This window comes from Trematomus bernacchii, unplaced genomic scaffold (assembly GCF_902827165.1).
Source record: "Trematomus bernacchii unplaced genomic scaffold, fTreBer1.1, whole genome shotgun sequence".
Classification (NCBI taxonomy): domain Eukaryota; kingdom Metazoa; phylum Chordata; class Actinopteri; order Perciformes; family Nototheniidae; genus Trematomus; species Trematomus bernacchii.
This window is the reverse complement of record NW_022987720.1, coordinates 1388543-1406587: the sequence shown is the minus strand read 5'-3', so window position 1 is coordinate 1406587 and position 18045 is coordinate 1388543. Positions and strand designations below refer to the sequence as shown.

Genomic DNA, 18045 nt, shown 5'->3' with positions numbered 1-18045 from the left:
TTATGTCAACTTTTTTGTATACAAAATACATGATGTTCTTATGAGCTCGAGAGGGCTTCCGGACCTTTATTTTGAAGCGCGCGAGATTACCGCCGTCCACTGTAGTATCGCGTGAGTTGGAGCGATTCACTTCCTGTACCAGTGAACTGCTGATTTTCATGCGGCTCTCGAATGTGAGCGGCTGTCAGAGGTGAACATGGCTGAGGTCTCGGAGAGGACTCTTCAGGTCGCCGTCGTGGTCTCCTTCGCGGCCGGCTTCGTGGCGGGCTGGCAGGCCAACAGGATGAGGAGGAAGTTCCTGGACTGGAAGAAGAAGCGGCTCCAAGACAAACTGTCAGAAACTCAGAAGAAGCTGGATTTGGCTTGAATGGTAAATATGTAATGCTACATTGGGCAAAAGTTATGGAGTCAAACGAAGGCCTTTGACTAGCAGCTTTATTAGTCTTCTTTTAATTGACAGGCAAATACATATTGTTCTTATAAACGTCACTCGCACACGAAAGCCGACTCTAATCTGCACTGAGGAAATGTACAGTATAATTACTCAAGTAATGTATTTTATAACAATTTCAAGGGTATCTTGCATGAGTATTTTCATTGTATGCTTCTTTATACTTCTACTACACTTAAGTTCCTAGCTAGCCTTCTTTACATATTGAGATTATGGCATAATAACAATATAAATCAACTGATAATCATATTGAAATATAATGATAGGTTAAAATATCATTCAGCAGTATAGAAAGACATTCAAATGAGCTTCACCTTTTCCAGCTGTGTTGCACTTAAATGCATCAATGGTAACAATTACTCTTTACCATTAAGAAATAATGTATATATTGAGTATATGTTGATACTAATACTTGCAGGACTTTTACTTGTAATGGTGACTTTAAAATGTAGTAATGCTACTTGTACTTAAGTAAAGATCTGAGTATTCCTTCCCCACTGCTAATCTCTCAATACATGTCATCATTTCCATTGTTAACAATGTTTAATCATTTGATTCTTCTCTATTTTCAAGGTGTGGGCTGTCCTACATAATCACTGGTCTTCTCTTTGTAAATCTGTGGATCCTGGATGTGCTACATGTCTGTCTGAACCTCAAGATGACTTCCTGTGTTCTGCACCACCCATATTTTCCTGCCACACCTGTTAATCCAGACAGGACTTGATGTTTACTAAAGTATATGGCAATACAATCATTACCTACAAACAGTAGCTCATATTCTGCCCTCAGACACTAACATGGAAGCAGTTTGGCATCAGGCTTTGGAGGTTTTCTCTTCCAGCATGTCTCAGTTTCTGTCTGTTTCATATCTGGTTAAATAAATTATTGTATTTTTCACGTTTCTCAATCTTTGCTGTTTCTGTTCAGTTTATATGTACACCAAAGTTGCATAAGAATTGTTACATACATTTTTCCACAAGGATACACTGTATAAAGTGTCAAATATATACACAAATAGGTTCCCAAATACACCAACTAAAGTGTCTACAGAGGTATTAAGTGTGAGAACAATGTTCTCTATTAGCTGTGATTTAATGCCTCCCAATAAAACACTGATTGTGTTGCAATTTCAATTCCGGTGCTAAAAATATTTGTTTCTCTTTTAACCTTAACAGACCAATTATGCAAATGTATTTTTTTTTATGCAGCGCAAGAGTTAACCTCTTTCAAGCCCTGACTCTACTGGTGCTTGCGTCTTGTAACAATTTAATTAAGCAGAGAAGAAGCATGACCATGCATTTGAAAATAAGCTTCAAGTTGGAATAGCTTTTAGGATAACATCATTTGTTTATTATGAGACGTGACAATGGTGCCACCTCGTTGTTTTTTGTCCATAATCTTTATTGTCAGGTTATAACCATATCATTGGGAAAGCCACTATACACTGACCTTTCAGGGTTATCCTTTCTTATTTCCTAGCTGTTGCATTGACACACATTTGATGACAATCAAAGTGACATGCTTAAAATATTTCATAATGTATGAAATAAAGTAATAAAATAATCATGGTTAATCCTAATGAGTGTTGGTAGTTCAATTAGTGGCAAATGTGTTGACAAATATCCTTAAACTGGTCAGAGTATTGCATTGCTGCTCCCCTACCATTCATGTATGAATCTGTGCTTGTGTAAAACTTGAGGCACACACAATGTGTGCGATGCAATTTCATCTGGTTATTAATATTAAAAGCGCAATTTTTATAATGCCAGGCTTAAGTTTTGCTCTGAGTTGTGGCGCCATCTTCTGGATTAAAGTGAGAAACACAATTTAGTCATGAGCTGTTTGTACTTCAATGAAGATTACAGACAGGGATTTGCATTATTTATGTGATGAAATAATCTTAAATCACACGTTTACATTATACATGTAAAGTGAGATTTTTTTTTAAAGAGCCAGGCTAGAGTATATGTTTAAAATGAAACATTCATCATAATTAAATGTACATTTTTTAACATAAACAATCTTAACTGAATATAGGCTATTCATTTTCTAGCCTATATTTGCTATATAAGTTGTTTTTTTAGCTTTCAACCCTATCCAACTTCATCTGCTTATGTTGCTTAATTATTTTATACAGTATTCATGCTCAATAATAGACTTGTTATTTTAACCCAATACGGTTTAGTCGTATAAGGTTGTGCATACAGTATTTATACTTTAGATGTTTATTTACCTTAAGTTAATGGCTGCAGCTCTTCATGTACGCAGCTTGTCTTTGGGTGGTGCTAGAGCACTGTCATCCTGTATGCACACAAACAAGTGTTTGCCAACAGCACTCCGGTCACTGGCAGTGCAATTAGATCTTGTGAGCAAATCTCTCTTTCTCATCATCACCACTCCAACAGGCCTATTACCGCCGCTCAACAAGCTTTAGACGAGACCTTAAGAAGTCCCTTTTCATGTAGCACTCCATCAGTGGCGTGATGAGAAAGCAGGTGGAGAGGGACCATGTGAAGTTGACAGAGAAATAGAAATCATCTCACCCAAGGAATACAGAATTTGCACAGTGAGCATTACATATGCTGGTGGAGCTGTCTCAAACACTACACAACATCTTGAAGAGTTGATCCAGTACTTTATATGATGGAGTGGTAACATTAACGGGGAAAAAACATTATGGTAACTTTTAATGGTAGCCTTTAATTGCTTGTGCATTGAACTGAAATGTAATTTCAAGTCACTTTTGGGTCATATTTTATTAATTTAATGGGAAGACATTAACAAAATCCCATTAGCAGATTAGTTTATGATTGCACACACACTCATTTGCATATCTTATTTCCTTTTTTGGCATCCCTGCATATAGAAAAACTAATCCTCACCTATATGAGGTTGGGAAACCTGACAAAAAGCGCATGAATAGGCTAAGCTAAGTCATAAGAATAAACATACATTTAAAAAAAAAAAACACTAACAAGAGCTTTTAAGAAATGTGTAATTCTAGAATAAAATAACAAAAAGGCACTAAATCCATATAAATAGTTAAAATACTCAAATTATAATAGCTTAATTTTTTGTAATTTAGTCATATAATACTGGGGTTATAGTTAGCTACAAAACATTCTCAGGCATTTTTCAGTTTCATCGACTTTCTCTTTAAATTCAACTGAATGGCAAAGCCTAGTTTGTAAGGAGACAGACAAAAGCGATGACTTAGCGGAAATTAAAAGAGCAGGAAACCATGTTGACAAATGGAGGGAGAAATGAGTGTCGTGGGAGAAGTGTGTAGCCGTTTGTGTTTGGGATTGTATTCTAGAGGGGGCGTCCCTCAGTGTCTGATTCTGTTGCTAAATTGTGATGAATAGCTTGCTGGTGTGTGTCGTGTGTGTTTCATTTCATTTCATTTCATTTCAAACCTTTATTTAACCAGATTGGTCCCATTGAGATCATAGATCTCTTTTTCAAGGGAGACCTGCAGCATATATGTTCCACATGAAACATAAAACAACAAAGGACATCATACAGGATACAGGATACATTTACATAGTTATAGACATTTACAAGTACCCATAGTATCAACGAGCATTTCATTTAGCCTAGCTTTAAAAACATGCAGAGGAATGAGATTGCTCAGTTTCAATTCTTGCTGAAGATTGTTCCAAGCAAGTGGAGCTGCGCACATAAAAGCTGTCTTACCTAAGGCAGTCCTTGCTCTTGGCACATCTAACAACACTACATCATGCGATCTCAGACAATAGCTGCTTGCAACTCTCTGTGTTATCAGAGAGCAGATATAATATGGGAGTTTACCCAACAAAGCTTTATAAATAAACGTGTACCAATGACTGAGCCTCCGTACAGTAAGTGATGGCAAACCTGCCTTGGCATACAGGGTACAGTGATGTGTAAGTGCTTTACAATTTGTGACAAATCTCAGTGCGCTGTGATAGGCGGCATCTAACTTGTTCAGGTAATGGGCAGGTGCATTCATATAGACCAGATCACCATAGTCCAGCACAGGTAAAAAGGTCACAGTGACTAGCCTTTTCCTGGCCTCGAGCGAGAAACAGGACTTGTTTCTGTAAAAGAAACCTAGTCTAACCCTCAGCTTTTTAAGCAGGTTATTGACATGAAGTTTAAAAGTGAGGCAATCATCAAGCCAGATACCAAGGTATTTGTAACAGGTAACCACTTCTAGTACTTGTCCTTGCATAGTAACAATATCTAAAACAGGCTCTGGTGTCTTTTTAGCTTTTGAAAAAAGTATTACCTTGGTTTTATCAACATTTAAAAGAAGCTTAAGTTCAGAGAGCTGAGTCTGAATAATGTTAAAAACAGCCTGTAATTCAACAACAGCCTCCTTAATGGAGGGACCTGCACAGTACATCACGGTATCATCCGCATAAAAATTTAAAGTTGCTTCATCCACATTTTCACCTAAACTGTTGATATATATGGAGAATAAAAGTGGACCTAAAACAGAACCTTGAGGAACACCATTAGTAATGTTTAACCACTCAGAAGACAGCCCATCAAAGTGAACACATTGGGACCTTTCAGAGAGGTAGTTCCCAAACCACCCCACTGCATGGCTGGATAAGCCAATACTGGCCAGCCACTGCTTTAAGATGTGATGATCGACGGTATCAAACGCTTTAGAAAGATCAATAAATAGAGCTGCACAACTCTGCTTATTATCTAAAATACTCGTAATATCATTCACCACTTTCATTGTGGCAGTGATGGTGCTATGTTGCTTTCTGAAGCCTGACTGATGTTTAGAAAGGATGTCATTTGTACATAAAAACTCCTTTACTTGTTCACTCACTAGGCGTTCAAGAACCTTAGCCAGAACTGATAATTTAGAGATGGGCCTATAATTATTTAAAATAGTTGCTTCCCCTCCTTTTAGCAAAGGCAGGACATAAGCTGACTTCCATACTTTTGGAATTGTATTTGTGCTGAGGGAGAGGTTAAAAAGAGTAGTGAGAGGTGGAGCAATAAAATCTGCAGCTATCTTTAAAAAGAAAGGTTCTACGTTGTCCGGGCCAGCCGGTTTCTTAGGATCTAACTTGGTTAATGCTTCATGAACAACATTAACAGTAAAAGGAGTAAAACTGAAAGGGTTTTCCAGACCACATTGTTCAGAGTCACAGACTGTGGTGTTCACAGAAGCAGAGTTAGTGACAGAATCAAACAGAGAGCCACAGGACACAAAATGCTTATTAAAGCAATTTAACATGGTGGCCCTGTCCGATATAGTGCCAGATGCTGTGGTAAGGCACAGAGGTAGCTCATTACGGATATCACCTGTGGATATCGATTTTATGGCTTTCCAAAATTTCCTAGGATTATTCAGGTTCTTTGTGGTAACTGACAAATAGTACTTCGACTTAGCACCTTTGACATGTGAAGTGAAGCTATTCCTTAGCTGCCTAAAACGCAGCCATTCTACCTCTGAGCCTGATTTCCTAGCCTTTGCCCAGGCCTTGTTTCTCTCATGAAGGAGACTAGACAGTTCAGCAGAAAACCAAGGATTGTCTCATCCCTTTACTCTAAATTTACGCAGGGGTGCATGTCTATCAATGATCTCCATAAAACCAAGATAAAAATAAGACCATGCCGTTTCTACATCAGCACACAGATGTAGAAACTTTGATGTCTATTCCCATTTTATTTGGTAGTAGAGCGGTGCAACAACTGGTGCGTAAAGCTGGGAAGTCTTTTCAAACGAGACGAGAGCGGTGGTGACTAGGAGATAATGTGCTATAGATGCAAAAGGAGGAAAACAGAGGAGTGAAAAATAGTTGACTGCAATGATGGATCTGATTTTCCTAATTGACACGTAGACCTCAGAGTCCATGTCCTTCGCCCATATTGAGTGTGCTCACTGAGTGTCATGTTTAATAAGCTTCCTGATTGACTTTCTGCTTGTGTGATTGTGCCCTCTGGCTATAGGGTGTCTGCAAAACAGGGAAAAGGAGGTGAAGCAGGAAGAGAAAAGACAACAGACTAGAACAAAAGAATAGATTTATACTGTGTAGAGGATAGAGGGAGCAGAGAGGTAATCTGACAGCGACAATTCAGAAGACGACGAGAATGCAGCCATGCTAGGAGTGCCATAAGCTATTTGAGTGCTAAAATGCACAATGACAATGCTAACAGGCTAATGTTAAGCAGTTATAATGTTTACCATGTTAATCTTGTTTTAAAGGGGACCTATCATGCAAAATCTACTTGTTGATGTCTTTTATACATAAATATGTGTCCCCGGTGTGTCAGGGAACTCACAAAGTGTCAGAAAATAAAACTCTCTCTCTTTTCCTCCGTACCCAAATCTCTAAACATGGGGGTACAACGGAGCTGATCCAGATTTGCGTCCGATATGACGTAATATCGGAAATGTGGGTTGGCTTTACACCCGCGGCACTATCAGAAACGTTGCTATCAGAAACAATGCCAGACTGTTTTGGATGTAATATGGTCTTTGTTTACATTAGCAAGCATCGCTAACACTCAGAGCTAACCTGTACTGGAGAGAGTATGTAAAAAAGCAGGAAATAAAAAATGGAACTCACCTTGTGGTAAACCCGCAAGAGAAAAAGCATTTGTGCTCCATACTGTTTCAGAAATAATCCTTGATGTGGTTTTGAACATGATATGGCATTTAATCACAGCAGCATAAAGCTTTACACCCAGAATCAGCACTTTAGTAACAGGGATAAAACAGAGGGATATGAGGCATGGCTAGAATGGGTGATCTGTTTGGTATTTTCAGCAAAACTCTTCATAGACATGTTTTTTATATATTTCTATATATCTGAGACCTATAATATATGCCTAAAAATAGCATGATAGGAGACCTTTCAGATGTTGGTATGCTAACATCTGCTAATTGACATGGGAATTTGTATTTAAATTAATTGTTTAGACACATGTTATAGGAAAATTAATACAAAAAACCCCAAAACAAATTAAGTTGAGAGTTAATGGTCCAATTATTTTTTAAATAAGCCTCAGGGGAACATGAATATCTGTACAAAATGTCATGGCAATCTATGAAAAATGAGTCATCAAATACATGAGGATACTTCCTCTTGAGAACATGAATGTCTGTATCTAACTTTACTGCAATCCATCCCATAGTTATCGAGATATTTCAGTCTGGAACAAAGTCACCAAGAGCGACAGTGCTATATTTAAAGCCATGCCACTAGTATAGCTCAACACAGAGGATTTTTTCATGTAAAAACAACATGAAAAAAACATGAATAAGACCTCATGTGTACAGTGTGAATAAATAGCAGAAAATAGGTAATTTTTCACAGCAGGATATTGCCCTTGTCATTGTTGTAATAACATAGCTACTAAAGATGGGCGATTACACGAAAGTAGCTAAATGGAGTCACCTATATATTTTCATCATTTACACCTATGCTTTTCCTAGTGTGACATTTCAAAATGTCCTCTTTAAAATAACCTTTAATGAATACACAATACATCAAACATTCATCTAAAGACAGGCTCTCAGCCCCGGCTCAATATATATGTTTTGTATGAAATATTCCTCTCTTTCAGTTGATATAAACCTACACAGGAAGTAGTTCAGTCTGCATTTATGTGTAATGGGGCAGAAAAACATACCCTTTTCTAATGCTTTTCATACTCATACAAATATGAATATTGTATGAGTACACATATGTGGACACACACACACCTGAGCTTCCAGGCTTAACAGAGGTTCAATCCAATACACCCTCACACGCCAGCGAGTGTTTACATGTTTATGGATGACTGGGACTGTGTTCCAGATAAGCACTGAGACTGTGGAATGGGGTAATATGCTGCAAAGATTTAAAATGTAATGTTGATGGGATTATGACTCCCTCAATTTGATCGAAGCTTATTTTGTTACATCTTTTCCAAAAAGCTTTTTATGTAAGAGCAGCAAGCAGCAACACCTCCGTTTTAATAAAAAATACCGGTCCAATAGTCCCTGCAAGAAGAGTTCTAGACATAGTAGCGAATGAATCTCTAATATAATTATTCAAAGTTTAGCAGAGTGCAATTAACTTTTTAATAAGACCTTCTTAATAGAGGCCTTATAAGTGGTTACTATTGTATATTTTAATGGATGGTAAATCATTAACTAATGGTTGATATTTAATTCATTTGGTTGTAATTTTGTCGAAATAACTACATCAGTAATACTTACAAGTCCAAAATATGTCATAAACTTGTCAAGTCCAATCTACATTATACATATCATCCTCTAGCATAGTCCTTGTTTTGGTCATACAACCTAAATGTTCTAAGTTGTAGTTTTATTCACAAAACGTCTGTACAGGTATAAGTAACTTTAAAGGTCACCTATTATACAAAATCCACTTTTCCATGTCTTTATACATAAACATGTGTCCCCTCTGTGTAAAGAGATTCTGAAAGTTTCAGGAAAAAAGATTAGCTCACTTTTTGTCCTGCTCCATTTGAATAAAAACCTGTCTGAAAATGAGCTGATCAGATTTTGGCCACTTTATGATGTCATAACGATTTTTTGGCTTGTGTAACCATTAGCCAATAACCAACCAAGGTAACCCCCACCTTATCACCTGAATCTCCTCCTAGAGCACCATTAGCCGCGTTCACACCAGAGTACTTTTCACCGTACTTTTCGCGTTTAGTTCCGTTAGTACCCCTTATGTCGCGTTCACACCAAAAAGAGCACTTAATCTCGGGAACTTTTACCCCCATTTTTAGTGCCTGCTGAGAGATCGTACTTTCCTGGGGGAAAAAAGTGCCCCAGTTCTGGTTGGCTGGGCGAATTGCAAACCACGCCTCGTACAACTCTGAAATGTTTTGTAGAGCCGCCATTGTATTATCCTCGCATTAGCATTATTAGCATTAGCATTCGCCCAGTGCACAAACGCAGAGAGACTAACTTATGGCAACACAAAACAAAACATGGGAGCGGTGGAGATGAGGAGGTATCGGCGTTCTGGCGATTTACTCGGAAGGCTTCAGTAGAAGCTGCTGGGAGTCCCAGCAGCTTCTACTGAAGCCAGTCCCCAACTCCGGGGACTTCCGGCCGGGGACTCCGGGTGGCAGTATACGCCGTGAAGTTGTTTGCTGCCTGCCAGTAAACCCAAAGCAGAAGAAGACGAAGTGACGTCAGCGGCTCATTTGCGTAATCTTCCCTCAGGGAAAAGTACTCCGGTGTGAACGCAATCTGTACTAAATGCCCTGGGGTCATAAGTGCCGGGGCTCTGAGTGCCGGCACTAAATACGGCAAAGTACTTGGTGTGAACTACTATGGTGTTCTTTTTAACCAAATATCTCTCAGAGGGGCGTGGGGAGTGGCTCCTTATTTTCATAAAGTAACAGACAGAGAATCAGCACTTTTGAAACAGGGCTGAAACAGAGGGGATTATGGGATGCTACAATGGGTGATCTGTTTTTGTATTTCCAGCCAAACACTTCAGAGACATGTTTTGTATATATCTGAGACCTATAATATATTGATGAAAAACAGCATAATAGGGGACCTTTAAATAATGGCATTAGGCAAAACTTAAGTCGTCCTCATTCGATATTGGTCTTCTAAAGATGTGTTCATTGAGATATGAAAGTTCATTTCTGCCGGTTTCGTTTCCAAAAATGTTACCATTTGTGTTCATTTACCCCAAACCTACTGTACAGTTGTAATAAATCAGTTTCATGAATGATGAATGTCCAAAGTCCTACAGTATATTCACTCTTGTTTTAGCTCTGTTTTGCAGCAAAACTAGTTCTACTCTTTGTTTTAGCTATATCAGACTCTCTCTTGTTTTATTATTTAGGGGATGGAGTCTGTTAAATAATGATTATTGTTTTTGTAGTTATACATGCACATCGGATACAAAAACCAGTTGAAAATTGCAGTGACTTTCTAATCCAAGTACAGCTGGCCAGATTGTTCAACTTTTGTATAATTTAAGTGAATGTAGTCGGCTCTAACACATAGTCACTCCAAATGAAAACCCATTATAAATAGCATTCATTGGCATATTTACTGTAGGCATACAACAATTAACCTTGGGATAAAGTGTGCATGTAGGTACGAAAGCTGGTGTTTACCTTCATTAACAGGCCATTCACACACCGTTTCAACGAAGGCAATATGCACACAAAGTCATCCCGCTGGTAGAAACTGCTTATCCCAGCTGATGGAGTGTATAATTCCAACATTGGAATAATAATGATGGCATTGTAATTCAGATGGATAGAGTAGAAATTAGATTCTGGGGCTTTTTTGCATATTGTCATTATTGAGTTCTGCACCATTCTCTCGGTGAAAGCGAGGAGGAATTGAGAGACGGGATGAGTTTACATGTCTAACTCACTGAGGCGACCCACAGGACTCACCTTGCAGCAATTTGTGAGTCTGAAGAGAATCTAAAGTGCATCTTAATTATGTTCCAAAATAAAACTGTAACGGATTCCAACGCAGATGCAAATACACACATAGCCACCCTGTTAGTGTAAGAGTAAACGGCTGCAATCACATTAAACACCCCGGCAATTACAGTGAGAACAAACAGCATTTCAATGCAGCATTTCTCATAATGCCACTTCATAGAGTGCCCTAATTGTGCTCCGATTGCTGCAGAAAATAATCGATGTCACTCTCGCTTTGCTTCACACAGGCACCCAAACAGCTAATCAAAGAGCCATATTTCCCTTTTTGCTGCACTCAGAACTGTCAAGTGTCTTCGAATGAGTGCTGAGCATCATAGAGTCCTCTAAGGCCTCAAAAGAGAAGAAGAAGATGTTCCTTCTTCTCTTTTACTCTTCGTTCACTCGAGGCTGTGGGATGGCCTGCTGCGAAGGGGTTAGCTAAAAAGAGAATTTCCCACCGTGGATCAATAAAGTATTGTGTTATTATTATCATTACTTAAGGGACCCTGCTGCCGTTTTTATTTTGTTTGTGCGAAAGGGAACCAGAGAAGTAAATGCTCCTGTCAATATGTGATTACGAATGTCTTTTTGTGATCTCAGCACTTATTAACCATGACACTATTCTAAACCACATTATACAACGAAAAGCTCTGGGCTACACATCACTGCAGCCTTAAACTTTATAATTAATAATTCTAAGTTCTGTAGGTATGTACAATATCGTCCATGCTTGAGATATACTGTAACTCTCTCGTCAACTCAAAAGATCAATATTCATTGAGCCATCTGTATATGTGACTAGGAATTATTCTTGACATGGTAAGAGTCTCTTTACACAGGCGTTGACATGTAGGTATGTCTGCAAAACCCTAAATTTAACAAAGTGTTTTTGTTTTTTAACCCCAACTATCAAATGTTCCTATTCTTATGTTGTGCCTAACATTAAACTTCCATTACCAAATCGTTTTTGAATCTTAGACTTAGCGGTAGCTGTTAAAAGTATGGTAATCAAAACAGTTTGGCATAAATGAATGCCGACAGAAGCACTTTTTATTCGATTTCCAAGGCAAACAACGTATTGTACAGTTTAGCTTGAAGGACATTTGGCTACTGTCATGAATTGATTAAAATGTCTTGACTGGAGAAGTAAGTATTTCTTTACTTTTGGGAAAGGGTCTCAATATATATGCTGATAATTGCTTGACATTGTGGACATTGCAACCATGCTAGTAAAAACAAGTTATTATTGGTTAAATATACAGTACGTTTGGACTCATTTAATGTGATCGAGAGGATAGCAAGAGTTGAAGTTGACCAGAAAGGTGCCATTTTCTTTAAATGCAAAGGTACCATGAAGCATGAATAAAACATGGATTTTTGAGTTTTATGTATATAAAACCTGCAAACTCCAATGACAGAATTATAACCTATTTCCAGGAACCCATTCCATTAATGATCTTTAGCTGGGATTTTAAATTAAGCACTCATTTTCATGTTACTTTTCTGAGTAATCATACATTTTCTGCATATCAATGCCATTAGAGAAGACCCCTAACAATTGAATGTCCTTATCATCGATGTTTGGAGCACTGAAGTTCACTCAGAAAATGTAATTCCACTCCCAACTGGACCAACACAATGGTGAACATTGGTGCGACACACTTTAATTTACCATCATGACACATCCTATATAACCTACCCCTGTTATCCCCTTCACAAGCCTGAGTGCAACACATTGGGTGAACCAACGCTGGTTATTGTACCCTAATTGAATTGCAGTGTTAACTATTGTATCATGGACAGGCAATCACCAGTTATGGCCCGAATAAACACGTCTCCCATGTTCATCCAGCCTGGTTCGCCTCCCACAAAGAAAATGTTATGAGATGTTTTGTGTTCTGGTCTTTTCATTGGACACCTTTGGGATTGCCATCTTTGAAAAGCCCAGCAAATCTCCAGTGTTGGCAATGCTTACGGCACCTCCATTGTGCCTTTTATAAGGTCTGTTAGATCACGCTGCCATTTTGTATAATCCTTTTCATTCTGTTAAAGGTAGGGTAGGTATTGGTGTTGATAAGTGTTTGATCCGTCGCCTGCAGCTGGTCCAAAATGCGGCTGCACGCCTTCTTACTGGGAAGAGACGTTATGACCACATCACACCCGTTTTGGCAGACCTTCATTGGCTTCCTGTCAGTTACAGGAACCAGTTCAAGTACTTACTTGTTGTTTTTAAATCATTGCATGGACTGGCACCACATTACCTGTCTGAGTTGTTCCCCCGCCATGCTCCAGCTAGAGCATTGCGATCAGCTCAGCAAAATATGTTGGTGGTTCCTCGGTGCAGGAAAAAAACCCGAGGTGACAGGGCTTTCAGTGTTGCAGCTCCTAGACTGTGGAACAGCCTCCCAGTACATATCCGGACTGCTGAGTCTATTGAACTTTTTAAATCTCAGCTAAAAACTCACCTCTTTGCACTGGCTTTTAATACTAGTTGAACATTACATTTTTACATTTGTATGTGTTTTTTAAAATATTTTTCTAGTTATTGTGCTTTTTATCATGTTTTTAATTATTGTTTTATTATTGTACTCCCATTGTGTTATTTAATATGTATTGCCTGTACAGCACTTTGGTCAACTGAAGGTTGTTTTAAATGTGCTATATAAATAAATAAAGATTGATTGAGATTGATTGTAGGTAAGAATGGAGAAACCAGCTTGAGTGCGCTAGAATTTGAAAGTACACAACCGGAAAAAATCTGCCCCTTCCTTCAGACTTCCTTACAGAGCCCCTCCTCCAACACACACGGACACACACATGACCAATGAGGGCACGAGACACGTTTGTGCACAGATGGAAGGCTGACAGGCAGGTAGGCCATCCAGTTATTTTAGCCGGGCCGGCTCAGATGATTGGTCGTGCTTTTTACAGTGCCACGGCTTCCACAGATGACATCTTTTTATGTATTTATTGTCAAAGCATTTAATATATTCATTGCTATCGGGATGTTAAGAGCATTCCATGGAATATAACAAAAAGTGTTTCTGAAGTGAATTACCTACCCCACCTTTAAGTCACCGTACTTGGGGTGACCATCACTGATGACCTCACCTGGAAAAACAACACCACCGCACTAGCGAGGAAAGCCCAGCAGCGCCTGTACTTCATCCGGAAGCTCAAGCGAGCCGGAGCATCACCCCCCATCATGCTGTCCTTCTACCGAGGCGCCACCGAGAGCATCCTCAGCAGCTGCATCAGGAAGCTGCACCGCCGCCGACCTCAAGAGCCTGCAGCGCATAGTGAACTCTGCCCAGAGGATCATCGGTGCCTCACTCCCCTCACTACAGGACATATACAACACCCGCAAAGCACTCAGCATTGTGGGTGACTCCACCCACCCCTCCAACAGCCTCTTCAGCCACCTGCCTTCAGGAAGAAGGTTCCGCAGCCTCAGCTCGGGCACCGTCAGGCTGAGGAACAGCTTCCTCCACCAGGCGGTCAGGATGCCACACACACACACACACACACACACACACACACACACACACACACACACACACACACACACACACACACACACACACACACACACACACACACACACACACACACACACACACACACACACACACACACACACACACACACACACACACACACACACACACACACACACACACACACACACACACACACACACACACACAACACACACACACACACACACACACACACACACACACACACACACACACACACACACACACACACACACACACACACACACACACACACACACACTACTTTTCTGCCCATCTCCGCTGCTACTGCACTGAAACTGTACTTTGAACACTTAAACACTTAAATATATTATTAACATTTTAAACTGTATACCATGGTTATCTAGGCCCTTTGTTTTGTTTAATGTATATATGTCACACTGTAGGACTGCGGGAAACGATATTTCTGGATGTACAACATGTAGAATTCTTGACAATAAAGCTGACTTTGACTTTGACTTTAAGATAGTGCAGAAAATAAGTCTGTATACATAAAAACATAGGTATCTGCAAATACTCGGAACAAAACATTTTGATTTTGTGAGATTTCCACCGCTCTATGTTTCTTTAATTTAAATCAAATCAAATCAAATCAAGTTTTATTTATATAGCACATTTTTAAACAATTTTTGGTCGAGCCAAAGTGCTGTACATATAATACAAATACCCTACAGTAAAGACACTTTACAGCAAATACAACAGCACAGTTTGTGCAGAATATCAGTATGAGAAAACGACACCCTCTGTCCTTAGACCCTCACATCGTACAAGGAAAAACTTCCAGAGAAAAACCCACAGTTTAAAGGGAAAAATGGGAGAAACTTCAGGGAGAGTGCCGTGAATTTGACTCAAATTTAGTGTATTTACCCTCTATATCCCCTTGACTTTTTGTCTTGCCACTTTGTTTTTGCCTCTGTTTATTTGGTGCATAAAGAAAAGAGAAAATAGAATTAGCCTCAGGGTAAATAAATAGATTTTGGCATTCAGCTCCTTCTTTTTCATGCTCTCAGTTCACGACAGGACTGGCAGTTTAATAAATTCCTCATTTAATGGTTTAATCCACCTTTAAAAACGGTATTTCTTCTACTCAAACTGCATGTCTGACGAGCCTTCTGATGGTCCTGAACATAATAAAAGATAAAGGGCTCTCAGCCTTGCTTAACATGGAATAAGGCACGGATGACTTTGAGCAAGGTTACATCTGAGTGAAAGACGAATAATGCCATACTAATGAAAAGCAAACAAACTCTCTTGTATCCCTCATGTGGTTACCTGGCCCGGAGTTCAGGCATGATAGAGTTTCTTTAATTCAGGCAATTGGTGAAGCTAAAACAATCTGAACTTGAACCTTAAGGGGTCGGCCATTTTCGAGAGATAAAAGGTTGATTATAATTATCACCTGCACATTTATCCTGGAATTTGACAGACTTGCAATTTAATCAAATGTGTAATCACACTCAGACATTATGGTGCTTGCCAGGGGGATGACACACTTCTCACCCACATTAGCCTTTGTGAGAGGCGCACAAAGCAGAACTCTTAATGGTGTTTTGCAAAAAAAGTTACCATCACAGCTGTTCCGCTGGATGAAGGACACTGAAGTCAAAAGTTGACAATGCTTTCCTGGCAAAAAAAAAGGCAGTGCTGAAACCCACTCATTTCAACTGCAGCCGGCCTTATTTCCTCTTTCATCTTCTGTCCCTTTTACCTTTGATCTTACATTTCTGACTTCCTGATACTGCCCCACTGCAGCACTTACAACTGTAGACAAAGAAGGATTTGGCTTTTAGTGAAAATGTGCCCACAGATGCGCTGTACACATGCAGCATCTATCATCTGCGGAACATCTGCTTGCCATCAAACATGGCATCAAAGGGCGCTTGTTATTTGGATTGCATTAGCTTCCTGATGTTACTGCTTTGATATGGCACAGCATTACTTCAGTGAATGGCACGTTCTCCTGCTGCACCGCGAGAAAGCCTGCACGCCTCAGCCCTTCATGTCCCAACAATACGAGCGTCAAATGAATACGGATGATACACAAGAACATTGTCTCTCCCCAAAGTTAATGCTGTATGACTGTGCTTAGTAACGCAGGCTAGTACGGTGTGTCCGCAAGAGTAGATGAGTTTAGGAACGCTTATCAAGTTGAGAAACAGACATTTTGTTTGTCTCCTCACTCAAGCAGCTTAAAGGTGTTAGTGTGAGATAAGCTGAGCTGTGTTTTTCTTCTTAAGGGAATATCTCATCATGTCTCTTCATGTTGAGCACATCAGTAATCTGCCGCCGTTCTCTCCCAGTCACCATAATCTAAATTAATTTGGCGGTGCTATATTTTATATGAAATTAGAAACCGATACCACTTTTATTGTACTTAATGGCAGCACTGGCCCATTAGATTCTGATATGTCTCTCGTAATTTAAAAGCCCCCAGATAATATACAGCCTGTCAAACTTTGTGTGCATCAGTGTGTGGTGAAATTCCTTTCAGTCAACGTTATGTATTTAGTATCTGAGGAGAGGCTCTAGTGAGTCATAGAAAATGTTATTCTCTAAGGACAGAAAATGAGGATCATAGATGTTAAGGCTGGTAAAGAGTCTCAATTTCCAAGGATCTATTTAAATACACACTTGAAGCAACTCAAATACTAACAATATTAATGTCCTTAATTTCGTAAGTGTACCATAACTTTAATGGGACAAACTTGAGAGCCTTTAATTCACACACTCTCGATCTCCATCATACATTGCCATGTACACACACCACAGTCATGCAGAGTCATTTATGGGATGCAATCAACATGAAAGCCAGTTGACTGATTTTTTAGGGTTTAAGGGCCATAAAAGTTTAATTGACCTCTTCTGAGTTAAATTCTTAGCCATAGCAACATTTCTGTCATGACGAGTTTGAGAACATCTTGGGTGGGAGTCAAGCCTTTATGATACTTTTAAAGTAAATTCAGATTGAACATAGTAAAAAAATCAAGTGAAATTTGACCTTTTTAGAGAGGTTTAAAAAAAAAAAAAACCTCTGGGGTCATTTGGTTGTATTTGCCGTTTCTGTGGAACCCATTGGTCGATTTTGGTGATTGACACCTTTTTTTAACCGTCAGAACCAATAGAATCGAGGGGAAGTTCCTAAATCCATCTAAACATTACCATTGAGGATTGAGAGTGATAGGCACGCAGTTTGCCCAAAACCGGAGGCTCCGTCACAAAAATACGATTATTGCCATAAATACGATGATGGATTATCAGTAATCATTTCAAAGTGACACAGAGACATTGGATTAACCTTCAGCAGCGTTTATATGCGTTTTAATGCCATTGAACACAACTTTTGATCAGAAAACAGCAAAGGTAAGACGTATTTGCCGTTACTATGGCTACGTAAAGCTAAGTTGTGTGTCGTCTGGTTTCGCCTTCGCTGCCGCGAGTTTTGGTCGTGGAGTGATGAATCTGTGGAATCTCAGATTTCATATGATATCTTGTTTGTGCAGATCCGATGAAGTATAACATATTTCTACCGTGAGTTATGTGCTAAGTGCGTTAGCACTCTTTCGCTTAGTGCTCATTCAGAGGCCATGTTTACATAGAGAC

The 18045-nt window shown here is 39.3% G+C and overlaps 1 long non-coding RNA gene across 1 annotated transcript; it reads left to right on the top strand.

Moving 5' to 3' along the window:
- Nucleotides 1–92: 92 nt before the first annotated feature.
- Nucleotides 93–1353, top strand: LOC117492215. The gene is made up of 2 exons (XR_004556837.1): nt 93–370; nt 1025–1353. It is a non-coding gene; the product is annotated as an uncharacterized LOC117492215 (long non-coding RNA).
- The last annotated feature ends 16692 nt before the right edge of the window (nt 1354–18045 follow it).